This window comes from Gadus macrocephalus, chromosome 22, assembly GCF_031168955.1.
Source record: "Gadus macrocephalus chromosome 22, ASM3116895v1".
NCBI classification, from domain to species: Eukaryota; Metazoa; Chordata; class Actinopteri; order Gadiformes; family Gadidae; genus Gadus; species Gadus macrocephalus.
In genome coordinates, this window is record NC_082403.1 from 16,762,975 (window position 1) to 16,787,850 (window position 24,876).

The 24,876-nt window shown below is 41.1% G+C and overlaps 31 non-coding genes across 31 annotated transcripts; 26 read left to right on the forward strand and 5 right to left on the reverse strand.

The window, feature by feature from the left end:
* Window positions 1-2,242: 2,242 nt before the first annotated feature.
* On the forward strand, window positions 2,243-2,314 carry trnap-ugg (transfer RNA proline (anticodon UGG)). The gene has a single exon. It is a non-coding gene; the product is annotated as a tRNA-Pro (tRNA).
* Window positions 2,315-3,619: 1,305 nt separating this feature from the next.
* On the forward strand, window positions 3,620-3,691 carry trnaq-uug (transfer RNA glutamine (anticodon UUG)). The gene has a single exon. It is a non-coding gene; the product is annotated as a tRNA-Gln (tRNA).
* Window positions 3,692-4,105: 414 nt separating this feature from the next.
* Window positions 4,106-4,187, reverse strand: trnal-uag (transfer RNA leucine (anticodon UAG)). The gene has a single exon. It is a non-coding gene; the product is annotated as a tRNA-Leu (tRNA).
* Window positions 4,188-4,508: 321 nt separating this feature from the next.
* On the forward strand, window positions 4,509-4,580 carry trnap-ugg (transfer RNA proline (anticodon UGG)). The gene has a single exon. It is a non-coding gene; the product is annotated as a tRNA-Pro (tRNA).
* A 948-nt stretch (window positions 4,581-5,528) lies between these two features.
* Window positions 5,529-5,600, forward strand: trnap-cgg (transfer RNA proline (anticodon CGG)). Its single transcript has one exon. It is a non-coding gene; the product is annotated as a tRNA-Pro (tRNA).
* Window positions 5,601-5,885: 285 nt separating this feature from the next.
* On the forward strand, window positions 5,886-5,957 carry trnaq-uug (transfer RNA glutamine (anticodon UUG)). The gene has a single exon. It is a non-coding gene; the product is annotated as a tRNA-Gln (tRNA).
* A 1,835-nt stretch (window positions 5,958-7,792) lies between these two features.
* On the forward strand, window positions 7,793-7,864 carry trnap-cgg (transfer RNA proline (anticodon CGG)). Its single transcript has one exon. It is a non-coding gene; the product is annotated as a tRNA-Pro (tRNA).
* A 1,938-nt stretch (window positions 7,865-9,802) lies between these two features.
* On the forward strand, window positions 9,803-9,874 carry trnap-cgg (transfer RNA proline (anticodon CGG)). The gene has a single exon. It is a non-coding gene; the product is annotated as a tRNA-Pro (tRNA).
* Window positions 9,875-10,159: 285 nt separating this feature from the next.
* trnaq-uug (transfer RNA glutamine (anticodon UUG)) lies at window positions 10,160-10,231 on the forward strand. The gene has a single exon. It is a non-coding gene; the product is annotated as a tRNA-Gln (tRNA).
* Window positions 10,232-11,047: 816 nt separating this feature from the next.
* On the forward strand, window positions 11,048-11,119 carry trnap-ugg (transfer RNA proline (anticodon UGG)). Its single transcript has one exon. It is a non-coding gene; the product is annotated as a tRNA-Pro (tRNA).
* Window positions 11,120-12,067: 948 nt separating this feature from the next.
* On the forward strand, window positions 12,068-12,139 carry trnap-cgg (transfer RNA proline (anticodon CGG)). The gene has a single exon. It is a non-coding gene; the product is annotated as a tRNA-Pro (tRNA).
* A 285-nt stretch (window positions 12,140-12,424) lies between these two features.
* trnaq-uug (transfer RNA glutamine (anticodon UUG)) lies at window positions 12,425-12,496 on the forward strand. Its single transcript has one exon. It is a non-coding gene; the product is annotated as a tRNA-Gln (tRNA).
* A 411-nt stretch (window positions 12,497-12,907) lies between these two features.
* On the reverse strand, window positions 12,908-12,989 carry trnal-uag (transfer RNA leucine (anticodon UAG)). Its single transcript has one exon. It is a non-coding gene; the product is annotated as a tRNA-Leu (tRNA).
* A 321-nt stretch (window positions 12,990-13,310) lies between these two features.
* Window positions 13,311-13,382, forward strand: trnap-ugg (transfer RNA proline (anticodon UGG)). The gene has a single exon. It is a non-coding gene; the product is annotated as a tRNA-Pro (tRNA).
* A 948-nt stretch (window positions 13,383-14,330) lies between these two features.
* Window positions 14,331-14,402, forward strand: trnap-cgg (transfer RNA proline (anticodon CGG)). The gene has a single exon. It is a non-coding gene; the product is annotated as a tRNA-Pro (tRNA).
* A 285-nt stretch (window positions 14,403-14,687) lies between these two features.
* On the forward strand, window positions 14,688-14,759 carry trnaq-uug (transfer RNA glutamine (anticodon UUG)). The gene has a single exon. It is a non-coding gene; the product is annotated as a tRNA-Gln (tRNA).
* Window positions 14,760-16,591: 1,832 nt separating this feature from the next.
* Window positions 16,592-16,663, forward strand: trnap-cgg (transfer RNA proline (anticodon CGG)). The gene has a single exon. It is a non-coding gene; the product is annotated as a tRNA-Pro (tRNA).
* A 285-nt stretch (window positions 16,664-16,948) lies between these two features.
* On the forward strand, window positions 16,949-17,020 carry trnaq-uug (transfer RNA glutamine (anticodon UUG)). The gene has a single exon. It is a non-coding gene; the product is annotated as a tRNA-Gln (tRNA).
* Window positions 17,021-17,834: 814 nt separating this feature from the next.
* Window positions 17,835-17,906, forward strand: trnap-ugg (transfer RNA proline (anticodon UGG)). The gene has a single exon. It is a non-coding gene; the product is annotated as a tRNA-Pro (tRNA).
* Window positions 17,907-18,854: 948 nt separating this feature from the next.
* trnap-cgg (transfer RNA proline (anticodon CGG)) lies at window positions 18,855-18,926 on the forward strand. The gene has a single exon. It is a non-coding gene; the product is annotated as a tRNA-Pro (tRNA).
* A 285-nt stretch (window positions 18,927-19,211) lies between these two features.
* trnaq-uug (transfer RNA glutamine (anticodon UUG)) lies at window positions 19,212-19,283 on the forward strand. Its single transcript has one exon. It is a non-coding gene; the product is annotated as a tRNA-Gln (tRNA).
* A 411-nt stretch (window positions 19,284-19,694) lies between these two features.
* trnal-uag (transfer RNA leucine (anticodon UAG)) lies at window positions 19,695-19,776 on the reverse strand. Its single transcript has one exon. It is a non-coding gene; the product is annotated as a tRNA-Leu (tRNA).
* A 321-nt stretch (window positions 19,777-20,097) lies between these two features.
* On the forward strand, window positions 20,098-20,169 carry trnap-ugg (transfer RNA proline (anticodon UGG)). The gene has a single exon. It is a non-coding gene; the product is annotated as a tRNA-Pro (tRNA).
* Window positions 20,170-21,117: 948 nt separating this feature from the next.
* Window positions 21,118-21,189, forward strand: trnap-cgg (transfer RNA proline (anticodon CGG)). Its single transcript has one exon. It is a non-coding gene; the product is annotated as a tRNA-Pro (tRNA).
* Window positions 21,190-21,474: 285 nt separating this feature from the next.
* On the forward strand, window positions 21,475-21,546 carry trnaq-uug (transfer RNA glutamine (anticodon UUG)). Its single transcript has one exon. It is a non-coding gene; the product is annotated as a tRNA-Gln (tRNA).
* A 411-nt stretch (window positions 21,547-21,957) lies between these two features.
* On the reverse strand, window positions 21,958-22,039 carry trnal-uag (transfer RNA leucine (anticodon UAG)). The gene has a single exon. It is a non-coding gene; the product is annotated as a tRNA-Leu (tRNA).
* A 321-nt stretch (window positions 22,040-22,360) lies between these two features.
* trnap-ugg (transfer RNA proline (anticodon UGG)) lies at window positions 22,361-22,432 on the forward strand. Its single transcript has one exon. It is a non-coding gene; the product is annotated as a tRNA-Pro (tRNA).
* A 948-nt stretch (window positions 22,433-23,380) lies between these two features.
* Window positions 23,381-23,452, forward strand: trnap-cgg (transfer RNA proline (anticodon CGG)). Its single transcript has one exon. It is a non-coding gene; the product is annotated as a tRNA-Pro (tRNA).
* Window positions 23,453-23,737: 285 nt separating this feature from the next.
* Window positions 23,738-23,809, forward strand: trnaq-uug (transfer RNA glutamine (anticodon UUG)). Its single transcript has one exon. It is a non-coding gene; the product is annotated as a tRNA-Gln (tRNA).
* Window positions 23,810-24,220: 411 nt separating this feature from the next.
* trnal-uag (transfer RNA leucine (anticodon UAG)) lies at window positions 24,221-24,302 on the reverse strand. Its single transcript has one exon. It is a non-coding gene; the product is annotated as a tRNA-Leu (tRNA).
* A 321-nt stretch (window positions 24,303-24,623) lies between these two features.
* On the forward strand, window positions 24,624-24,695 carry trnap-ugg (transfer RNA proline (anticodon UGG)). The gene has a single exon. It is a non-coding gene; the product is annotated as a tRNA-Pro (tRNA).
* The last annotated feature ends 181 nt before the right edge of the window (window positions 24,696-24,876 follow it).

The following is a 24,876-nucleotide window of genomic DNA, read 5'->3' on the forward strand; positions in this document are numbered from 1 at the left end:
GGAATGACCTCTCACAAATATCTATTGAATAAATTGTTTCAAATAACCCTGCCTCGTTAAATCAATGAACTTGGTGTTTTGCTTTCAAAAATAGGTTATAGAAGAAGTCTAAACTGCAGAAAATAAAAACATCCAAGCTGCCTTTTAAGGATACCTCGGAATATCTGTCTATTTTTTAACCATCGGACCCCAGTTTACGACAAAAACAACACAATTTACGGCAGCTCATTTGCCGCGTGGTTTATAGAGCCATGTAAGGGGGCGGTCGATAGCAACCACCATAGCAGCATGACGGTCAAGTGACTGGATGCAGCCCCGTTGAAAAAAATAGAATACCACCCAACACACAGAGATTAATGATATTTAAATTATTATGACCATGAAGTCTTTATTTGCATGGGTTTACATTTCGTTCTGTGTAGCATGGAAAAATCGGAGAAACACTCCCATTCAGAATGCATTGGTTTACATTTCGTTCTTTGGAAAACGGTTCTTTAGTAATAATATTTGAGGGAATATTTTGTTGTTGTTGTTTTAGCAGCGAAATGCACCGTGTGTGTGTGTGTGTGTGTGTGTGTGTGTGTGTGTGTGTGTGTGTGTGTGTGTGTGTGTGTGTGTGTGTGTGTGTGTGTGTGTGTGTGTGTGTGTGTGTGTGTGTGTGTGTGTGTGTGTGTGTGTGTGTGTGTGTGTGTGTGTGTCTGTGTGTGTCTGTGTGTGCGTGCGTGTGTCTGCGTGTGTGTCTGTGTGTGTGTCTGTGTGTGTGCGTGCGTGTGTGTGTGTGTATAACACGCTATTTTATGTTGAAATGCGACGTAATCCAGTGTTCACGAAACGTACACTGTCAACGAATGCTTTTGGCGACTGGGTTGCCTCTCAGATATACGTGTTTCTAACAAGATGATATCATTAAAAGTTACATAGAGTAACAGTTTAATAACACAAACGCAGGAAGCACGTGACCTGCTAGTTTAGCGAAAGCAGCCTAACAACCTGACGTTGAAACATGCGAGCGATCCGATCAAATCCTAATAACTATAAAACTAAAGATCAGACACAATCACTGACTGAAGATTATGCAAGTAAAAAGTATATTTCTCGCTAGAAATGTTATTAGAAACACGTTTAACGGTGAATCGGTCCTAAAATATTGCATTTCCCATTCAGATAATAAAGATTAATAAAGATCATACACATTCGCTGACTGAAGATTATGTAAGGAAAATGTACATTTCTCGCTAGAAATGTCATTAGAAACGCGTTTAATGGTGTATCTGTCCTAAAATATTGCATTTCCCATTCGGATAATAAAGATTAATATAAGCTACGCCGTGTTCCGGAGCCGCGGGGGATTCTGGGAATTGGGGTTGTCAGTTGACAAATGGGGCTTTTGTTAACTTGTTTTGTTGTTAGGATTAAGTGGGGTTGATGGGTTCGGGATGTTATGTGGTTGTGTGTTGTTCTATTAACATTGTTCGTGTGTTCATTGTTGTCGACACCGTCACCGAGAGTGACGTGACCATCGTTTCGTGCAGCTGTTCCGTGTTGAAGTCTCGTTCGATAAAATCCAACTCTCGTTGTCGAGCGTTCAATAAAAACCAACTCTCGTTGTCGAGCGTGCCCCCCCCCCCCCCCCCCCCCCTACAAACGTGTCTCCCCCCCCCTCAACAAACGTGTCGTCGTCGTCGTCCCCCTTCAACTAACGTGTTCCCCCCCCCCCCCCCCCTACAATCGTGTCGTCGTCCCCCCCCTCAACAAACGTGTCTCCCCCCCCCCTCCCCGGTCAACAACAGTCTACCTCCCCCCCCCCCCCCCTAAACAATCGTGTCCACAATTTGCCGCGAAAGCCGTGAAACCCAAACCCCGAAACCCGCCTCCACAGCGGCACGCGTGGATACTGTAGGTATAACACGCTGTTTTTACGTTGTAATAGTACGTCTCCAGTGTTCATGGAAACGTACACCGTCGACGTTTTTTCTTGGCGACTGGGTTGAAGGATTTGAAGCAACGCCTCCTTGAACTGGAGCCGATATCCAGCACCTTGGCCAACTCGACAACACTTTATCACAGGACATCTGCAACTATTTTTGCATTTCAAAGTAAGACTTTAATGCAGTCTGACTGGAGAATGAATACTTTAAGTTGGTGGCAATAAGTTGGAATTATACAATTGTTCTTAAACGCTTGTGCCCATGCAAATCATTTGACCAACTTCAGAAATCGAAATATCAATCAAGTTAATTGTGGCTCGTTGGTCTAGGGGTATGATTCTCGCTTTGGGTGCGCGAGGTCCCGGGTTCAATTCCCGGACGAGCCCACAAAGTTGTGCTCAAAGTTGTCCACAGTATTGAAGGATTGACCCGACCGTTCTTGAATTGCTTCAGGTTTCCCATTGAAGTCTCTTAAACCAGGCATTATCCTTGGCAGGCTAGTCACTATTTTTGTCTTAAGTCTTGGTCACCATCAACCCACAGACCTGCTTTCAATGGAAATAAAATGTATTGGAATATTTCATCAGGGAAATACAACAGGAAAGGTCATTGCTGAAATGCAATAAGTATTATGTACTTTCCCACTTTGGACAATGTTGTATTCATTAATTGATTTTACAGCAGGTTGTGTGGTTTAACGATCAACATCAGGGGTTGGAACCCAGTGATCCAAATTCGAATCTCGCTGGAGCCTTGAAGAAGTTATATTCTTCCTAAAGAAACGGTACTCTGAGCATCCCGCGACGACATCGTCTCAGTGACCGATTTTGTAGAGTGTACAATATAATAACACTCTACAATGTTAAACTACTCAAACACTTCACAGGCATCCTACTGATCACTGTTCATTATGCTCCTTGAACACAGATTATTGACTGGCAGTGGTAGGAATTGAACCGATGCCCCCTAAGGGACTGGAGCCAAAATCCAGTGCCTTAGCACGCTCAGCCAAACTTCCAGGAATATAGAACATAATTGATGGCCTTTTAAAATGACGCTTCAATGCAAAGAGTTGATTGCCCTTGCAAGGATTTGAATCAAAGCCTCCTTGAACTGGAGGCTAAGACCAGCACTTTGGACATCTCGGCAACACTATATCACAGGACATCTGTAACTATTTTTGCATTACAAAACAAGGCTTGAATGCAGTCCGAATGAACAATTAATGTTTTAAGTTGTTGGCAATAAGTTTGAACTGTACAATTGTTCCTAAACGCTTGCGCTGCTTATCATTTGACCAATATTAAAATTGACATGAACTTTATTGTTTTCACGGCTCGTTGGTCTAGGGGTATGATTCTCGCTTCGGGTGCGAGAGGTCCCGGGTTCAAATCCAGGAAGAGCCCTCAGTTCCATTGTCGAAGATGTTGGAAGTCTTGCAGGATTGACACAAGCTATCTTGAAATGCTTCAGGATTCCCATTGAAGACTGTTAAACAAGGTGTTCCTGGAAGGCTAGGGAATACATACTTCTTTGGTATTAGTTGCCATCAACCCGCAAACCTGCTTTCATTGGAAATAAAATATATTGGAATATATCTTGAGGCAAATACAACAGGGCAGGTCGATGCTGAAATGCAATAAGGAGTATATATTTTTGACACTTTAGATAAATCAGTTTGCAATAATATAGGTTCCATGGTGTAATGGGTAGCACTCTGGACTTTGAATCCAGTGATCCGAGTTCAAATCTCGGTGGAGCCTTGTAGTTCTAAAATACATCCCGAATCAATAGCATTTTCATTAGTCCTCTTCTCTCCGACAGTTATCCTAGAGGCTACCAGATATTTAAAAACTGCAATGTTACGCTATTCAAACGCTTATCAGGAGTCTTATTAAACACAACGTACATTCATACGCCTTAGAAGCTCATTAAGGTAAGTCACCCATTCAACTTTGACTACTTCTTATGATCGAGCATTGATTCTCATTTGCGTAAGTCAGTCCCAACTGGGTAAATGAGAATGAAAAATAAACAAACAAGACCTTGTGCAATTTTTCAAAGAATGTTGTCGTTTTCTGATGGGATTCTGATTATTTAAGCGAGACATTGTCAGTCCACAGTATTTCCTTTGGAGAAAAGAGTTTCAATATAGTCCTTGGACACAGGTCGCTGACTGGCAGTGGTGAGATTTGAACCCACGCCTCTTAAGAGACTGGAGCCTAAATCCAGCACCTTAGACCCCTCGGCCACGCTACCACAAATAACGTGCTTTATTAATGAAATTTAAAAATGATGCTTCAGTTCAAAGGGGTTGACTGCACTTGCAAGGATTTGAAGCAACGCCTCCTTGAACTGGAGCCGATATCCAGCACCTTGGCCAACTCGACAACACTTTATCACGGGACATCTGCAACTATTTTTGCATTTCAAAGTAAGACTTTAATGCAGTCTGACTGGAGAATGAATACTTTAAGTTGGTGGCAATAAGTTGGAATTATACAATTGTTCTTAAACGCTTGTGCCCATGCAAATCATTTGACCAACTTCAGAAATCGAAATATCAATCAAGTTAATTGTGGCTCGTTGGTCTAGGGGTATGATTCTCGCTTTGGGTGCGCGAGGTCCCGGGTTCAATTCCCGGACGAGCCCACAAAGTTGTGCTCAAAGTTGTCCACAGTATTGAAGGATTGACCCGACCGTTCTTGAATTGCTTCAGGTTTCCCATTGAAGTCACTTAAACCAGGCAATATCCATGGCAGGCTAGTCAATATTTTTGTCTTAAGTCTTGGTCACCATCAACCCACAGACCTGCTTTCAATGGAAATAAAATGTATTGGAATATATCATCAGGGAAATACAACAGGAAAGGTCATTGCTGAAATGCAATAAGTATTATGTACTTTCCCACTTTGGACAATGTTGTATTCATTAATTGATTTTACAGCAGGTTGTGTGGTTTAACGATCAACATCAGGGGTTGGAACCCAGTGATCCAAATTCGAATCTCGCTGGAGCCTTGAAGAAGTTATATTCTTCCTAAAGAAACGGTACTCTGAGCATCCCGCGACGACATCGTCTCAGTGACTGATTTTGTAGAGTGTACAATATAATAACACTCTACAATGTTAAACTACTCAAACACTTCACAGGCATCCTACTGATCACTGTTCATTATGCTCCTTGAACACAGATTATTGACTGGCAGTGGTAGGAATTGAACCGATGCCCCCTAAGGGACTGGAGCCAAAATCCAGTGCCTTAGCACGCTCAGCCAAACTTCCAGGAATATAGCACATAATTGATGGCCTTTTAAAATGACGCTTCAATGCAAAGAGTTGATTGCCCTTGCAAGGATTTGAATCAAAGCCTCCTTGAACTGGAGGCTAAGACCAGCACTTTGGACATCTCGGCAACACTATATCACAGGACATCTGTAACTATTTTTGCATTACAAAACAAGGCTTGAATGCAGTCCGAATGAACAATTAATGTTTTAAGTTGTTGGCAATATTTTTGAACTGTACAATTGTTCCTAAACGCTTGCGCTGCTTATCATTTGACCAATATTAAAATTGACATGAACTTTATTATTTTCACGGCTCGTTGGTCTAGGGGTATGATTCTCGCTTCGGGTGCGAGAGGTCCCGGGTTCAAATCCCGGACGAGCCCTCAGTTCCGTTGTCGTAGTTGTCGGTAGTCTTGCAGGATTGACACAAGCTATCTTGAAATGCTTCAGGTTTCCCATTGAAGACTGTTAAACAAGGTGTTCCTGGAAGGCTAGGGAATACATACTTCTTTGGTATTAGTTGCCATCAACCCGCAAACCTGCTTTCATTGGAAATAAAATATATTGGAATATATCTTGAGGCAAATACAACAGGGCACGTCGATGCTGAAATGCAATAAGGAGTATATATTTTTGACACTTTAGATAAATCAGATTGTATAAATGTAGGTTCCATGGTGTAATGGTTAGCACTCTGGACTTTGAATCCAGTGATCGGAGTTCAAATCTCGGTGGAGCCTTGTAGTTCTAATATACATCCCAAATCAACAGCATATTCATTAGTCCTCTTCTCTCCGACAGTTATCCTAGAGGCTACCAGATATTTAAAAACTGCAATGTTACACTATTCAAACGCTTATCAGGAGTCTTATTAAACACAACGTACATTCATACGCCTTAGAAGCTCATTAAGGTAAGTCACCCATTCAACTTTGACTACTTCTTATGATCGAGCATTGATTCTCATTTGCGTAAGTCAGTCCCACCTGGGTAAATGAGAATGAAAAATAAACAAACAAGACCTTGTGCAATTCTTCAAAGAATGTTGTCGTTTTCTGATGGGATTCTAATTATTTAAGCGAGACATTGTCAGTCCACAGTATTTCCTTTGGAGAAAAGAGTTTCAAAAGAGTCTTGGACACAGGTCGCTGACTGGCAGTGGTGACATTTTAACCCACGCCTCCTAAGAGACTGGAGCCTAAATCCAGCACCTTAGACCCCTCGGCCACGCTACCACAAATGACGTGCTTTATTAATGAAATTTAAAAATGATGCTTCAGTTCAAAGGGGTTGACTGCACTTGCAAGGATTTGAAGCAACGCCTCCTTGAACTGGAGCCGATATCCAGCACCTTGGCCAACTCGACAACACTTTATCACAGGACATCTGCAACTATTTTTGCATTTCAAAGTAAGACTTTAATGCAGTCTGACTGCAGAATGAATACTTTAAGTTGGTGGCAATAAGTTGGAATTATACAATTGTTCTTAAACGCTTGTGCCCATGCAAATCATTTGACCAACTTCAGAAATCGAAATATCAATCTATTAATTGTGGCTCGTTGGTCTAGGGGTATGATTCTCGCTTTGGGTGCGTGAGGTCCCGGGTTCATTTCCCAGACGAGCCCACTAAGTTGTGCTCAAAATTGTCCACAGTATTGAAGGATTGACCCGACCGTTCTTGAATTGCTTCAGGTTACCCATTGAAGTCCCTTAAACCAGGCAATATTCTTGGCAGGCTAGTCAATATTTTTGTCTTAAGTCTTAGTCACCATCAACCCACAGACCAGCTTTCAATCGAAATAAAATGTATTGGAATATATCATTAGGGAAATACAACAGGAAAGGTCATTGCTGAAATGCAATAAGTATTATGTACTTTCCCACTTTGGACAATGTTGTATTCATTAATTGATTTTACAGCAGGTTGTGTGGTTTAACGATCAACATCAGGGGTTGGAACCCAGTGATCCAAATTCGAATCTCGCTGGAGCCTTGAAGAAGTTATATTCTTCCCAAAGAAACGGTACTCTGAGCATCCCGCGACGACATCGTCTCAGTGACTGATTTTGTAGAGTGTACAATATAATAACACTCTGCAATGTTAAACTACTCAAACACTTCACAGGCATCCTACTGATCACTGTTCATTATGCTCCTTGAACACAGATTATTGACTGGCAGTGGTAGGAATTGAACCGATGCCCCCTAAGGGACTGGAGCCAAAATCCAGTGCCTTAGCACGCTCAGCCAAACTTCCAGGAATATAGCTCATAATTGATGGCCTTTTAAAATGACGCTTCAATGCAAAGAGTTGATTGCCCTTGCAAGGATTTGAATCAAAGCCTCCTTGAACTGGAGGCTAAGACCAGCACTTTGGACATCTCGGCAACACTATATCACAGGACATCTGTAACTATTTTTGCATTACAAAACAAGGCTTGAATGCAGTCCGAATGAACAATTAATGTTTTAAGTTGTTGGCAATATTTTTGAACTGTACAATTGTTCCTAAACGCTTGCGCTGCTTATCATTTGACCAATATTAAAATTGACATGAACTTTATTGTTTTCACGGCTCGTTGGTCTAGGGGTATGATTCTCGCTTCGGGTGCGAGAGGTCCCGGGTTCAAATCCCGGACGAGCCCTCAGTTCAGTTGTCGTAGTTGTCGGTAGTCTTGCAGGATTGACACAAGCTATCTTGAAATGCTTCAGGTTTCCCATTGAAGACTGTTAAACAAGGTGTTCCTGGAAGGCTAGGGAATACATACTTCTTTGGTATTAGTTGCCATCAACCCGCAAACCTGCTTTCATTGGAAATAAAATATATTGGAATATATCTTGAGGCAAATACAACAGGGCACGTCGATGCTGAAATGCAATTAAACACAACGTACATTCATACGCCTTAGAAGCTCATTAAGGTAAGTCACCCATTCAACTTTGACTACTTCTTATGATCGAGCATTGATTCTCATTTGCGTAAGTCAGTCCCACCTGGGTAAATGAGAATGAAAAATAAACAAACAAGACCTTGTGCAATTCTTCAAAGAATGTTGTCGTTTTCTGATGGGATTCTAATTATTTAAGCGAGACATTGTCAGTCCACAGTATTTCCTTTGGAGAAAAGAGTTTCAAAAGAGTCTTGGACACAGGTCGCTGACTGGCAGTGGTGACATTTTAACCCACGCCTCCTAAGAGACTGGAGCCTAAATCCAGCACCTTAGACCCCTCGGCCACGCTACCACAAATGACGTGCTTTATTAATGAAATTTAAAAATGATGCTTCAGTTCAAAGGGGTTGACTGCACTTGCAAGGATTTGAAGCAACGCCTCCTTGAACTGGAGCCGATATCCAGCACCTTGGCCAACTCGACAACACTTTATCACAGGACATCTGCAACTATTTTTGCATTTCAAAGTAAGACTTTAATGCAGTCTGAATGGAGAATGAATACTTTAAGTTGGTGGCAATAAGTTGGAATTATACAATTGTTCTTAAACGCTTGTGCCCATGCAAATCATTTGACCAACTTCAGAAATTGAAATATCAATCTATTAATTGTGGCTCGTTGGTCTAGGGGTATGATTCTCGCTTTGGGTGCGTGAGGTCCCGGGTTCATTTCCCAGACGAGCCCACTAAGTTGTGCTCAAAATTGTCCACAGTATTGAAGGATTGACCCGACCGTTCTTGAATTGCTTCAGGTTACCCATTGAAGTCCCTTAAACCAGGCAATAATCTTGGCAGGCTAGTCAATATTTTTGTCTTAAGTCTTAGTCACCATCAACCCACAGACCAGCTTTCAATCGAAATAAAATGTATTGGAATATATCATTAGGGAAATACAACAGGAAAGGTCATTGCTGAAATGCAATAAGTATTATGTACTTTCCCACTTTGGACAATGTTGTATTCATTAATTGATTTTACAGCAGGTTGTGTGGTTTAACGATCAACATCAGGGGTTGGAACCCAGTGATCCAAATTCGAATCTCGCTGGAGCCTTGAAGAAGTTATATTCTTCCCAAAGAAACGGTACTCTGAGCATCCCGCGACGACATCGTCTCAGTGACTGATTTTGTAGAGTGTACAATATAATAACACTCTGCAATGTTAAACTACTCAAACACTTCACAGGCATCCTACTGATCACTGTTCATTATGCTCCTTGAACACAGATTATTGACTGGCAGTGGTAGGAATTGAACCGATGCCCCCTAAGGGACTGGAGCCAAAATCCAGTGCCTTAGCACGCTCAGCCAAACTTCCAGGAATATAGCACATAATTGATGGCCTTTTAAAATGACGCTTCAATGCAAAGAGTTGATTGCCCTTGCAAGGATTTGAATCAAAGCCTCCTTGAACTGGAGGCTAAGACCAGCACTTTGGACATCTCGGCAACACTATATCACAGGACATCTGTAACTATTTTTGCATTACAAAACAAGGCTTGAATGCAGTCCGAATGAACAATTAATGTTTTAAGTTGTTGGCAATATTTTTGAACTGTACAATTGTTCCTAAACGCTTGCGCTGCTTATCATTTGACCAATATTAAAATTGACATGAACTTTATTGTTTTCACGGCTCGTTGGTCTAGGGGTATGATTCTCGCTTCGGGTGCGAGAGGTCCCGGGTTCAAATCCCGGACGAGCCCTCAGTTCCGTTGTCGTAGTTGTCGGTAGTCTTGCAGGATTGACACAAGCTATCTTGAAATGCTTCAGGTTTCCCATTGAAGACTGTTAAACAAGGTGTTCCTGGAAGGCTAGGGAATACATACTTCTTTGGTATTAGTTGCCATCAACCCGCAAACCTGCTTTCATTGGAAATAAAATATATTGGAATATATCTTGAGGCAAATACAACAGGGCACGTCGATGCTGAAATGCAATAAGGAGTATATATTTTTGACACTTTAGATAAATCAGATTGTATAAATGTAGGTTCCATGGTGTAATGGTTAGCACTCTGGACTTTGAATCCAGTGATCGGAGTTCAAATCTCGGTGGAGCCTTGTAGTTCTAAAATACATCCCAAATCAACAGAATTTTCATTAGTCCTCTTCTCTCCGACAGTTATCCTAGAGGCTACCAGATATTTAAAAACAGCAATGTTACACTATTCAAACGCTTATCAGGAGTCTTATTAAACACAACGTACATTCATACGCCTTAGAAGCTCATTAAGGTAAGTCACCCATTCAACTTTGACTACTTCTTATGATCGAGCATTGATTCTCATTTGCGTAAGTCAGTCCCACCTGGGTAAATGAGAATGAAAAATAAACAAACAAGACCTTGTGCAATTCTTCAAAGAATGTTGTCGTTTTCTGATGGGATTCTAATTATTTAAGCGAGACATTGTCAGTCCACAGTATTTCCTTTGGAGAAAAGAGTTTCAATAGAGTCTTGGACACAGGTCGCTGACTGGCAGTGGTGACATTTGAACCCACGCCTCCTAAGAGACTGGAGCCTAAATCCAGCACCTTAGACCCCTCGGCCACGCTACCACAAATGATGTGCTTTATTAATGAAATTTAAAAATGATGCTTCAGTTCAAAGGGGTTGACTGCACTTGCAAGGATTTGAAGCAACGCCTCCTTGAACTGGAGCCGATATCCAGCACCTTGGCCAACTCGACAACACTTTATCACAGGACATCTGCAACTATTTTTGCATTTCAAAGTAAGACTTTAATGCAGTCTGAATGGAGAATGAATACTTTAAGTTGGTGGCAATAAGTTGGAATTATACAATTGTTCTTAAACGCTTGTGCCCATGCAAATCATTTGACCAACTTCAGAAATCGAAATATCAATCAAGTCAATTGTGGCTCGTTGGTCTAGGGGTATGATTCTCGCTTTGGGTGTGTGAGGTCCCGGGTTCAATTCCCGGACGAGCCCACAAAGTTGTGCTCAAAGTTGTCCACAGTATTGAAGGATTGACCCGACCGTTCTTGAATTGCTTCAGGTCTCCCATTGAAGTCTCTTAAACCAGGCAATATCCTCGGCAGGCTAGTCAATATTTTTGTCTTAAGTCTTAGTCACCATCAACCCACAGACCTGCTTTCAATGGAAATAAAATGTATTGGTATATATCATTAGGGAAATACAACAGGAAAGGTCATTGCTGAAATGCAATAAGTATTATGTACTTTCCCACTTTGGACAATGTTGTATTCATTAATTGATTTTACAGCAGGTTGTGTGGTTTAACGATCAACATCAGGGGTTGGAACCCAGTGATCCAAATTCGAATCTCGCTGGAGCCTTGAAGAAGTTATATTCTTCCTAAAGAAACGGTACTCTGAGCATCCCGCGACGACATCGTCTCAGTGACTGATTTTGTAGAGTGTACAATATAATAACACTCTACAATGTTAAACTACTCAAACACTTCACAGGCATCCTACTGATCACTGTTCATTATGCTCCTTGAACACAGATTATTGACTGGCAGTGGTAGGAATTGAACCGATGCCCCCTAAGGGACTAGAGCCAATATCCAGTGCCTTAGCACGCTCAGCCAAATTTCCAGGAATATAGCACATAATTGATGGCCTTTTAAAATGACGCTTCAATGCAAAGAGTTGATTGCCCTTGCAAGGATTTGAATCAAAGCCTCCTTGAACTGGAGGCTAAGACAAGCACTTTGGACATCTCGGCAACACTATATCACAGGACATCTGTAACTATTTTTGCATTACAAAACAAGGCTTGAATGCAGTCCGAATGAACAATTAATGTTTTAAGTTGTTGGCAATATTTTTGAACTGTACAATTGTTCCTAAACGCTTGCGCTGCTTATCATTTGACCAATATTAAAATTGACATGAACTTTATTGTTTTCACGGCTCGTTGGTCTAGGGGTATGATTCTCGCTTCGGGTGCGAGAGGTCCCGGGTTCAAATCCTGGACGAGCCCTCAGTTCCGTTGTCGTAGTTGTCGGCAGTCTTGCAGGATTGACACAAGCTATCTTGAAATGCTTCAGGTTTCCCATTGAAGACTGTTAAACAAGGTGTTCCTGGAAGGCTAGGGAATACATACTTCTTTGGTATTAGTTGCCATCAACCCGCAAACCTGCTTTCATTGGAAATAAAATATATTGGAATATATCTTGAGGCAAATACAACAGGGCAGGTCGATGCTGAAATGCAATAAGGAGTATATATTTTTGACACTTTAGATAAATCAGTTTGTTTAAATGTAGGTTCCATGGTGTAATGGTTAGCACTCTGGACTTTGAATCTAGTGATCCGAGTTCAAATCTCGGTGGAGCCTTGTAGTTCTAAAATACATCCCAAATCAACAGCATTTTCATTAGTCCTCTTCTCTCCGACAGTTATCCTAGAGGCTACCAGATATTTAAAAACTGCAATGTTACACTATTCAAACGCTTATCAGGAGTCTTATTAAACACAACGTACATTCATACGCCTTAGAAGCTCATTAAGGTAAGTCACCCATTCAACTTTGACTACTTATGATCGAGCATTGATTCTCATTTGCGTAAGTCAGTCCCAACTGGGTAATTGAGAATGAAAAATAAACAAACAAGACCTTGTGCAATTCTTCAAAGAATGTTGTCATTTTCTGATGGGATTCTAATTATTTAAGCGAGACATTGTCAGTCAACAGTATTTCCTTTGGAGAAAAGAGTTTCAAAATAGTCCTTGGACACAGGTCCCTGACTGGCAGTGGTGAGATTTGAACCCACGCCTCTTAAGAGACTGGAGCCTAAATCCAGCACCTTAGACCCCTCGGCCACGCTACCACAAATGATGTGCTTTATTAATGAAATTTAAAAATGATGCTTCAGTTCAAAGGGGTTGACTGCACTTGCAAGGATTTGAAGCAACGCCTCCTTGAACTGGAGCCGATATCCAGCACCTTGGCCAACTCGACAACACTTTATCACAGGACATCTGCAACTATTTTTGCATTTCAAAGTAAGACTTTAATGCAGTCTGAATGGAGAATGAATACTTTAAGTTGGTGGCAATAAGTTGGAATTATACAATTGTTCTTAAACGCTTGTGCCCATGCAAATCATTTGACCAACTTCAGAAATCGAAATATCAATCAAGTTATTTGTGGCTCGTTGGTCTAGGGGTATGATTCTCGCTTTGGGTGTGTGAGGTCCCGGGTTCAATTCCCGGACGAGCCGACAAAGTTGTGCTCAAAGTTGTCCACAGTATTGAAGGATTGACCCGACCGTTCTTGAATTGCTTCAGGTCTCCCATTGAAGTCTCTTAAACCAGGCAATATCCTCGGCAGGCTAGTCAATATTTTTGTCTTAAGTCTTAGTCACCATCAACCCACAGACCTGCTTTCAATGGAAATAAAATGTATTGGAATATATCATTAGGGAAATACAACAGGAAAGGTCATTGCTGAAATGCAATAAGTATTATGTACTTTCCCACTTTGGACAATGTTGTATTCATTAATTGATTTTACAGCAGGTTGTGTGGTTTAACGATCAACATCAGGGGTTGGAACCCAGTGATCCAAATTCGAATCTCGCTGGAGCCTTGAAGAAGTTATATTCTTCCCAAAGAAACGGTACTCTGAGCATCCCGCGACGACATCGTCTCAGTGACTGATTTTGTAGAGTGTACAATATAATAACACTCTGCAATGTTAAACTACTCAAACACTTCACAGGCATCCTACTGATCACTGTTCATTATGCTCCTTGAACACAGATTATTGACTGGCAGTGGTAGGAATTGAACCGATGCCCCCTAAGGGACTGGAGCCAAAATCCAGTGCCTTAGCACGCTCAGCCAAACTTCCAGGAATATAGCACATAATTGATGGCCTTTTAAAATGACGCTTCAATGCAAAGAGTTGATTGCCCTTGCAAGGATTTGAATCAAAGCCTCCTTGAACTGGAGGCTAAGACCAGCACTTTGGACATCTCGGCAACACTATATCACAGGACATCTGTAACTATTTTTGCATTACAAAACAAGGCTTGAATGCAGTCCGAATGAACAATTAATGTTTTAAGTTGTTGGCAATGAGTTTGAACTGTACAATTGTTCCTAAACGCTTGCGCTGCTTATCATTTGACCAATATTAAAATTGACATGAACTTTATTGTTTTCACGGCTCGTTGGTCTAGGGGTATGATTCTCGCTTCGGGTGCGAGAGGTCCCGGGTTCAAATCCTGGACGAGCCCTCAGTTCCGTTGTCGTAGTTGTCGGTAGTCTTGCAGGATTGACACAAGCTATCTTGAAATGCTTCAGGTTTCCCATTGAAGACTGTTAAACAAGGTGTTCCTGGAAGGCTAGGGAATACATACTTCTTTGGTATTAGTTGCCATCAACCCGCAAACCTGCTTTCATTGGAAATAAAATATATTGGAATATATCTTGAGGCAAATACAACAGGGCAGGTCGATGCTGAAATGCAATAAGGAGTATATATTTTTGACACTTTAGATAAATCAGTTTGTTTAAATGAAGGTTCCATGGTGTAATGGTTAGCACTCTGGACTTTGAATCCAGTGATCCGAGTTCAAATCTCGGTGGAGCCTTGTAGTTCTAAAATACATCCCAAATCAACAGCATTTTCATTAGTCCTCTTCTCTCCGACAGTTATCCTAGAGGCTACCAGATATTTAAAAACTGCAATGTTACACTATTCAAACGCTTATCAGGAGTCTTATTAAACACAACGTACATTCATACGCCTTAGAAGCTCATTAAGGTAAGTCACCCATTCAACTTTGACTACTTATGATCGAGCATTGATTCTCATTTGCGTAAGTCAGTCCCAACTGGGTAATTGAGAATGAAAAATAAACAAACAAGACCTTGTGCAATTCTTCAAAGAATGTTGTCATTTTCTGATGGGATTCTAATTATTTAAGCGAGACATTGTCAGTCAACAGTATTTCCTTTGGAGAAAAGAGTTTCAAAATAGTCCTTGGACACAGGTCCCTGACTGGCAGTGGTGAGATTTGAACCCACGCCTCTTAAGTGACTGGAGCCTAAATCCAGCACCTTAGACCCCTCGGCCACGCTACCACAAATGATGTGCTTTATTAATGAAATTTAAAAATGATGCTTCAGTTCAAAGGGGTTGACTGCACTTGCAAGGATTTGAAGCAACGCCTCCTTGAACTGGAGCCGATATCCAGCACCTTGGCCAACTCGACAACACTTTATCACAGGACATCTGCAACTATTTTTGCATTTCAAAGTAAGACTTTAATGCAGTCTGAATGGAGAATGAATACTTTAAGTTGGTGGCAATAAGTTGGAATTATACAATTGTTCTTAAACGCTTGTGCCCATGCAAATCATTTGACCAACTTCAGAAATCGAAATATCAATCAAGTTATTTGTGGCTCGTTGGTCTAGGGGTATGATTCTCGCTTTGAGTGTGAGGTCCCGGGTTCAATTCCCGGACGAGCCGACAAAGTTGTGCTCAAAGTTGTCCACAGTATTGAAGGATTGACCCGACCGTTCTTGAATTGCTTCAGGTCTCCCATTGAAGTCTCTTAAACCAGGCAATATCCTCGGCAGGCTAGTCAATATTTTTGTCTTAAGTCTTAGTCACCATCAACCCACAGACCTGCTTTCAATGGAAATAAAATGTATTGGAATATATCATTAGGGAAATACAACAGGAAAGGTCATTGCTGAAATGCAATAAGTATTATGTACTTTCCCACTTTGGACAATGTTGTATTCATTAATTGATTTTACAGCAGGTTGTGTGGTTTAACGATCAACATCAGGGGTTGGAACCCAGTGATCCAAATTCGAATCTCGCTGGAGCCTTGAAGAAGTTATATTCTTCCCAAAGAAACGGTACTCTGAGCATCCCGCGACGACATCGTCTCAGTGACTGATTTTGTAGAGTGTACAATATAATAACACTCTGCAATGTTAAACTACTCAAACACTTCACAGGCATCCTACTGATCACTGTTCATTATGCTCCTTGAACACAGATTATTGACTGGCAGTGGTAGGAATTGAACCGATGCCCCCTAAGGGACTGGAGCCAAAATCCAGTGCCTTGGCACGCTCAGCCAAACTTCCAGGAATATAGCACATAATTGATGGCCTTTTAAAATGACGCTTCAATGCAAAGAGTTGATTGCCCTTGCAAGGATTTGAATCAAAGCCTCCTTGAACTGGAGGCTAAGACCAGCACTTTGGACATCTCGGCAACACTATATCACTGGACATCTGTAACTATTTTTGCATTACAAAACAAGGCTTGAATGCAGTCCGAATGAACAATTAATGTTTTAAGTTGTTGGCAATATTTTTGAACTGTACAATTGTTCCTAAACGCTTGCGCTGCTTATCATTTGACCAATATTAAAATTGACATGAACTTTATTGTTTTCACGGCTCGTTGGTCTAGGGGTATGATTCTCGCTTCGGGTGCGAGAGGTCCCGGGTTCAAATCCTGGACGAGCCCTCAGTTCCGTTGTCGTAGTTGTCGGTAGTCTTGCAGGATTGACACAAGCTATCTTGAAATGCTTCAGGTTTCCCATTGAAGACTGTTAAACAAGGTGTTCCTGGAAGGCTAGGGAATACATACTTCTTTGGTATTAGTTGCCATCAACCCGCAAACCTGCTTTCATTGGAAATAAAATATATTGGAATATATCTTGAGGCAAATACAACAGGGCAGGTCGATGCTGAAATGCAATAAGGAGTATATATTTTTGACACTTTAGATAAATCAGTTTGTTTAAATGTAGGTTCCATGGTGTAATGGTTAGCACTCTGGACTTTGAATCTAGTGATCCGAGTTCAAATCTCGGTGGAGCCTTGTAGTTCTAAAATACATCCCAAATCAACAGCATTTTCATTAGTCCTCTTCTCTCCGACAGTTATCCTAGAGGCTACCAGATATTTAAAAACTGCAATGTTACACTATTCAAACGCTTATCAGGAGTCTTATTAAACACAACGTACATTCATACGCCTTAGAAGCTCATTAAGGTAAGTCACCCATTCAACTTTGACTACTTATGATCGAGCATTGATTCTCATTTGCGTAAGTCAGTCCCAACTGGGTAATTGAGAATGAAAAATAAACAAACAAGACCTTGTGCAATTCTTCAAAGAATGTTGTCATTTTCTGATGGGATTCTAATTATTTAAGCGAGACATTGTCAGTCAACAGTATTTCCTTTGGAGAAAAGAGTTTCAAAATAGTCCTTGGACACAGGTCCCTGACTGGCAGTGGTGAGATTTGAACCCACACCTCTTAAGAGACTGGAGCCTAAATCCAGCACCTTAGACCCCTCGGCCACGCTACCACAAATGATGTGCTTTATTAATGAAATTTAAAAATGATGCTTCAGTTCAAAGGGGTTGACTGCACTTGCAAGGATTTGAAGCAACGCCTCCTTGAACTGGAGCCGATATCCAGCACCTTGGCCAACTCGACAACACTTTATCACAGGACATCTGCAACTATTTTTGCATTTCAAAGTAAGACTTTAATGCAGTCTGAATGGAGAATGAATACTTTAAGTTGGTGGCAATAAGTTGGAATTATACAATTGTTCTTAAACGCTTGTGCCCATGCAAATCATTTGACCAACTTCAGAAATCCAAATATCAATCAAGTTATTTGTGGCTCGTTGGTCTAGGGGTATGATTCTCGCTTTGGGTGTGTGAGGTCCCGGGTTCAATTCCCGGACGAGCCGACAAAGTTGTGCTCAAAGTTGTCCACAGTATTGAAGGATTGACCCGACCGTTCTTGAATTGCTGCAGGTCTCCCATTGAAGTCTCTTAAACCAGGCAATATCCTCGGCAGGCTAGTCAATATTTTTGTCTTAAGTCTTAGTCACCATCAACCCACAGACCTGCTTTCAATGGAAATAAAATGTATTGGAATATATCATTAGGGAAATACAACAGGAAAGGTCATTGCTGAAATGCAATAAGTATTATGTACTTTCCCACTTTGGACAATGTTGTATTCATTAATTGATTTTACAGCAGGTTGTGTGGTTTAACGATCAACATCAGGGGTTGGAACCCAGTGATCCAAATTCGAATCTCGCTGGAGCCTTGAAGAAGTTATATTCTTCCCAAAGAAACGGTACTCTGAGCATCCCGCGACGACATCGTCTCAGTGACTGATTTTGTAGAGTGTACAATATAATAACACTCTGCAATGTTAAACTACTCAAACACTTCACAGGCATCCTACTGATCACTGTTCATTATGCTCCTTGAACACAGATTATTGACTGGCAGTGGTAGGAATTGAACCGATGCCCCCTAAGGGACTGGAGCCAAAATCCAGTGCCTTGGCACGCTCAGCCAAACTTCCAGGAATATAGCACATAATTGATGGCCTTTTAAAATGACGCTTCAATGCAAAGAGTTGATTGCCCTTGCAAGGATTTGAATCAAAGCCTCCTTGAACTGGAGGCTAAGACCAGCACTTTGGACATCTCGGCAACACTATATCACAGGACATCTGTAACTATTTTTGCATTACAAAACAAGGCTTGAATGCAGTCCGAATGAACAATTAATGTTTTAAGTTGTTGGCAATGAGTTTGAACTGTACAATTGTTCCTAAACGCTTGCGCTGCTTATCATTTGACCAATATTAAAATTGACATGAACTTTATTGTTTTCACGGCTCGTTGGTCTAGGGGTATGATTCTCGCTTCGGGTGCGAGAGGTCCCGGGTTCAAATCCCGGACGAGCCCTCTGTTCCGTTGTCGAAGATGTCGGAAGTCTTGCAAGATTGACACAAGCTATCTTGAAATGCTTCAGGATTCCCATTGAAGACTGTTAAACAAGGTGTTCCTGGAAGGCTAGGGATTACTTACTTCTTTGGTATTAGTTGCCATCAACCCGCAAACCTGCTTTCATTGGAAATAAAATATATTGGAATATATCTTGAGGCAAATACAACAGGGCAGGTCAATGCTGAAATGCAATAAGGAGTATATATTTTTGACACTTTAGATAAATCAGTTTGTTTAAATGAAGGTTCCATGGTGTAATGGTTAGCACTCTGGACTTTGAATCCAGTGATCCGAGTTCAAATCTCGGTGGAGCCTTGTAGTTCTAAAATACATCCCAAATCAACAGCATTTTCATTAGTCCTCTTCTCTCCGACAGTTATCCTAGAGGCTACCAGATATTTAAAAACTGCAATGTTACACTATTCAAACGCTTATCAGGAGTCTTATTAAACACAACGTACATTCATACGCCTTAGAAGCTCATTAAGGTAAGTCACCCATTCAACTTTGACTACTTATGATCGAGCATTGATTCTCATTTGCGTAAGTCAGTCCCAATTGGGTAATTGAGAATGAAAAATAAACAAACAAGACCTTGTGCAATTCTTCAAAGAATGTTGTCATTTTCTGATGGGATTCTAATTATTTAAGCGAGACATTGTCAGTCAACAGTATTTCCTTTGGAGAAAAGAGTTTCAAAATAGTCCTTGGACACAGGTCGCTGACTGGCAGTGGTGAGATTTGAACCCACGCCTCTTAAGAGACTGGAGCCTAAATCCAGCACCTTAGACCCCTCGGCCACGCTACCACAAATGATGTGCTTTATTAATGAAATTTAAAAATGATGCTTCAGTTCAAAGGGGTTGACTGCACTTGCAAGGATTTGAAGCAACGCCTCCTTGAACTGGAGCCGATATCCAGCACCTTGGCCAACTCGACAACACTTTATCACAGGACATCTGCAACTATTTTTGCATTTCAAAGTAAGACTTTAATGCAGTCTGAATGGAGAATGAATACTTTAAGTTGGTGGCAATAAGTTGGAATTATACAATTGTTCTTAAACGCTTGTGCCCATGCAAATCATTTGACCAACTTCAGAAATCGAAATATCAATCAAGTTAATTGTGGCTCGTTGGTCTAGGGGTATGATTCTCGCTTTGGGTGTGTGAGGTCCCGGGTTCAATTCCCGGACGAGCCCACAAAGTTGTGCTCAAAGTTGTCCACAGTATTGAAGGATTGACCCGACCGTTCTTGAATTGCTTCAGGTCTCCCATTGAAGTCTCTTAAACCAGGCAATATCCTCGGCAGGCTAGTCAATATTTTTGTCTTAAGTCTTAGTCACCATCAACCCACAGACCTGCTTTCAATGGAAATAAAATGTATTGGTATATATCATTAGGGAAATACAACAGGAAAGGTCATTGCTGAAATGCAATAAGTATTATGTACTTTCCCACTTTGGACAATGTTGTATTCATTAATTGATTTTACAGCAGGTTGTGTGGTTTAACGATCAACATCAGGGGTTGGAACCCAGTGATCCAAATTCGAATCTCGCTGGAGCCTTGAAGAAGTTATATTCTTCCTAAAGAAACGGTACTCTGAGCATCCCGCGACGACATCGTCTCAGTGACTGATTTTGTAGAGTGTACAATATAATAACACTCTACAATGTTAAACTACTCAAACACTTCACAGGCATCCTACTGATCACTGTTCATTATGCTCCTTGAACACAGATTATTGACTGGCAGTGGTAGGAATTGAACCGATGCCCCCTAAGGGACTGGAGCCAAAATCCAGTGCCTTAGCACGCTCAGCCAAACTTCCAGGAATATAGCACATAATTGATGGCCTTTTAAAATGACGCTTCAATGCAAAGAGTTGATTGCCCTTGCAAGGATTTGAATCAAAGCCTCCTTGAACTGGAGGCTAAGACCAGCACTTTGGACATCTCGGCAACACTATATCACAGGACATCTGTAACTATTTTTGCATTACAAAACAAGGCTTGAATGCAGTCCGAATGAACAATTAATGTTTTAAGTTGTTGGCAATGAGTTTGAACTGTACAATTGTTCCTAAACGCTTGCGCTGCTTATCATTTGACCAATATTAAAATTGACATGAACTTTATTGTTTTCACGGCTCGTTGGTCTAGGGGTATGATTCTCGCTTCGGGTGCGAGAGGTCCCGGGTTCAAATCCCGGACGAGCCCTCTGTTCCGTTGTCGAAGATGTCGGAAGTCTTGCAAGATTGACACAAGCTATCTTGAAATGCTTCAGGATTCCCATTGAAGACTGTTAAACAAGGTGTTCCTGGAAGGCTAGGGATTACTTACTTCTTTGGTATTAGTTGCCATCAACCCGCAAACCTGCTTTCATTGGAAATAAAATATATTGGAATATATCTTGAGGCAAATACAACAGGGCAGGTCGATGCTGAAATGCAATAAGGAGTATATATTTTTGACACTTTAGATAAATCAGTTTGTTTAAATGAAGGTTCCATGGTGTAATGGTTAGCACTCTGGACTTTGAATCCAGTGATCCGAGTTCAAATCTCGGTGGAGCCTTGTAGTTCTAAAATACATCCCAAATCAACAGCATTTTCATTAGTCCTCTTCTCTCCGACAGTTATCCTAGAGGCTACCAGATATTTAAAAACTGCAATGTTACACTATTCAAACGCTTATCAGGAGTCTTATTAAACACAACGTACATTCATACGCCTTAGAAGCTCATTAAGGTAAGTCACCCATTCAACTTTGACTACTTATGATCGAGCATTGATTCTCATTTGCGTAAGTCAGTCCCAATTGGGTAATTGAGAATGAAAAATAAACAAACAAGACCTTGTGCAATTCTTCAAAGAATGTTGTCATTTTCTGATGGGATTCTAATTATTTAAGCGAGACATTGTCAGTCAACAGTATTTCCTTTGGAGAAAAGAGTTTCAAAATAGACCTTGGACACAGGTCGCTGACTGGCAGTGGTGAGATTTGAACCCACGCCTCTTAAGAGACTGGAGCCTAAATCCAGCACCTTAGACCCCTCGGCCACGCTACCACAAATGATGTGCTTTATTAATGAAATTTAAAAATGATGCTTCAGTTCAAAGGGGTTGACTGCACTTGCAAGGATTTGAAGCAACGCCTCCTTGAACTGGAGCCGATATCCAGCACCTTGGCCAACTCGACAACACTTTATCACAGGACATCTGCAACTATTTTTGCATTTCAAAGTAAGACTTTAATGCAGTCTGAATGGAGAATGAATACTTTAAGTTGGTGGCAATAAGTTGGAATTATACAATTGTTCTTAAACGCTTGTGCCCATGCAAATCATTTGACCAACTTCAGAAATCGAAATATCAATCAAGTTAATTGTGGCTCGTTGGTCTAGGGGTATGATTCTCGCTTTGGGTGTGTGAGGTCCCGGGTTCAATTCCCGGACGAGCCCACAAAGTTGTGCTCAAAGTTGTCCACAGTATTGAAGGATTGACCCGACCGTTCTTGAATTGCTTCAGGTCTCCCATTGAAGTCTCTTAAACCAGGCAATATCCTCGGCAGGCTAGTCAATATTTTTGTCTTAAGTCTTAGTCACCATCAACCCACAGACCTGCTTTCAATGGAAATAAAATGTATTGGTATATATCATTAGGGAAATACAACAGGAAAGGTCATTGCTGAAATGCAATAAGTATTATGTACTTTCCCACTTTGGACAATGTTGTATTCATTAATTGATTTTACAGCAGGTTGTGTGGTTTAACGATCAACATCAGGGGTTGGAACCCAGTGATCCAAATTCGAATCTCGCTGGAGCCTTGAAGAAGTTATATTCTTCCTAAAGAAACGGTACTCTGAGCATCCCGCGACGACATCGTCTCAGTGACTGATTTTGTAGAGTGTACAATATAATAACACTCTACAATGTTAAACTACTCAAACACTTCACAGGCATCCTACTGATCACTGTTCATTATGCTCCTTGAACACAGATTATTGACTGGCAGTGGTAGGAATTGAACCGATGCCCCCTAAGGGACTAGAGCCAATATCCAGTGCCTTAGCACGCTCAGCCAAATTTCCAGGAATATAGCACATAATTGATGGCCTTTTAAAATGACGCTTCAATGCAAAGAGTTGATTGCCCTTGCAAGGATTTGAATCAAAGCCTCCTTGAACTGGAGGCTAAGACAAGCACTTTGGACATCTCGGCAACACTATATCACAGGACATCTGTAACTATTTTTGCATTACAAAACAAGGCTTGAATGCAGTCCGAATGAACAATTAATGTTTTAAGTTGTTGGCAATATTTTTGAACTGTACAATTGTTCCTAAACGCTTGCGCTGCTTATCATTTGACCAATATTAAAATTGACATGAACTTTATTGTTTTCACGGCTCGTTGGTCTAGGGGTATGATTCTCGCTTCGGGTGCGAGAGGTCCCGGGTTCAAATCCTGGACGAGCCCTCAGTTCCGTTGTCGTAGTTGTCGGTAGTCTTGCAGGATTGACACAAGCTATCTTGAAATGCTTCAGGTTTCCCATTGAAGACTGTTAAACAAGGTGTTCCTGGAAGGCTAGGGAATACATACTTCTTTGGTATTAGTTGCCATCAACCCGCAAACCTGCTTTCATTGGAAATAAAATATATTGGAATATATCTTGAGGCAAATACAACAGGGCAGGTCGATGCTGAAATGCAATAAGGAGTATATATTTTTGACACTTTAGATAAATCAGTTTGTTTAAATGTAGGTTCCATGGTGTAATGGTTAGCACTCTGGACTTTGAATCCAGTGATCCGAGTTCAAATCTCGGTGGAGCCTTGTAGTTCTAAAATACATCCCAAATCAACAGCATTTTCATTAGTCCTCTTCTCTCCGACAGTTATCCTAGAGGCTACCAGATATTTAAAAACTGCAATGTTACACTATTCAAACGCTTATCAGGAGTCTTATTAAACACAACGTACATTCATACGCCTTAGAAGCTCATTAAGGTAAGTCACCCATTCAACTTTGACTACTTATGATCGAGCATTGATTCTCATTTGCGTAAGTCAGTCCCAACTGGGTAATTGAGAATGAAAAATAAACAAACAAGACCTTGTGCAATTCTTCAAAGAATGTTGTCATTTTCTGATGGGATTCTAATTATTTAAGCGAGACATTGTCAGTCAACAGTATTTCCTTTGGAGAAAAGAGTTTCAAAATAGTCCTTGGACACAGGTCCCTGACTGGCAGTGGTGAGATTTGAACCCACGCCTCTTAAGAGACTGGAGCCTAAATCCAGCACCTTAGACCCCTCGGCCACGCTACCACAAATGATGTGCTTTATTAATGAAATTTAAAAATGATGCTTCAGTTCAAAGGGGTTGACTGCACTTGCAAGGATTTGAAGCAACGCCTCCTTGAACTGGAGCCGATATCCAGCACCTTGGCCAACTCGACAACACTTTATCACAGGACATCTGCAACTATTTTTGCATTTCAAAGTAAGACTTTAATGCAGTCTGAATGGAGAATGAATACTTTAAGTTGGTGGCAATAAGTTGGAATTATACAATTGTTCTTAAACGCTTGTGCCCATGCAAATCATTTGACCAACTTCAGAAATCGAAATATCAATCAAGTTATTTGTGGCTCGTTGGTCTAGGGGTATGATTCTCGCTTTGGGTGTGTGAGGTCCCGGGTTCAATTCCCGGACGAGCCGACAAAGTTGTGCTCAAAGTTGTCCACAGTATTGAAGGATTGACCCGACCGTTCTTGAATTGCGTCAGGTCTCCCATTGAAGACTCTTAAACCAGGCAATATCCTCGGCAGGCTAGTCAATATTTTTGTCTTAAGTCTTAGTCACCATCAACCCACAGACCTGCTTTCAATGGAAATAAAAT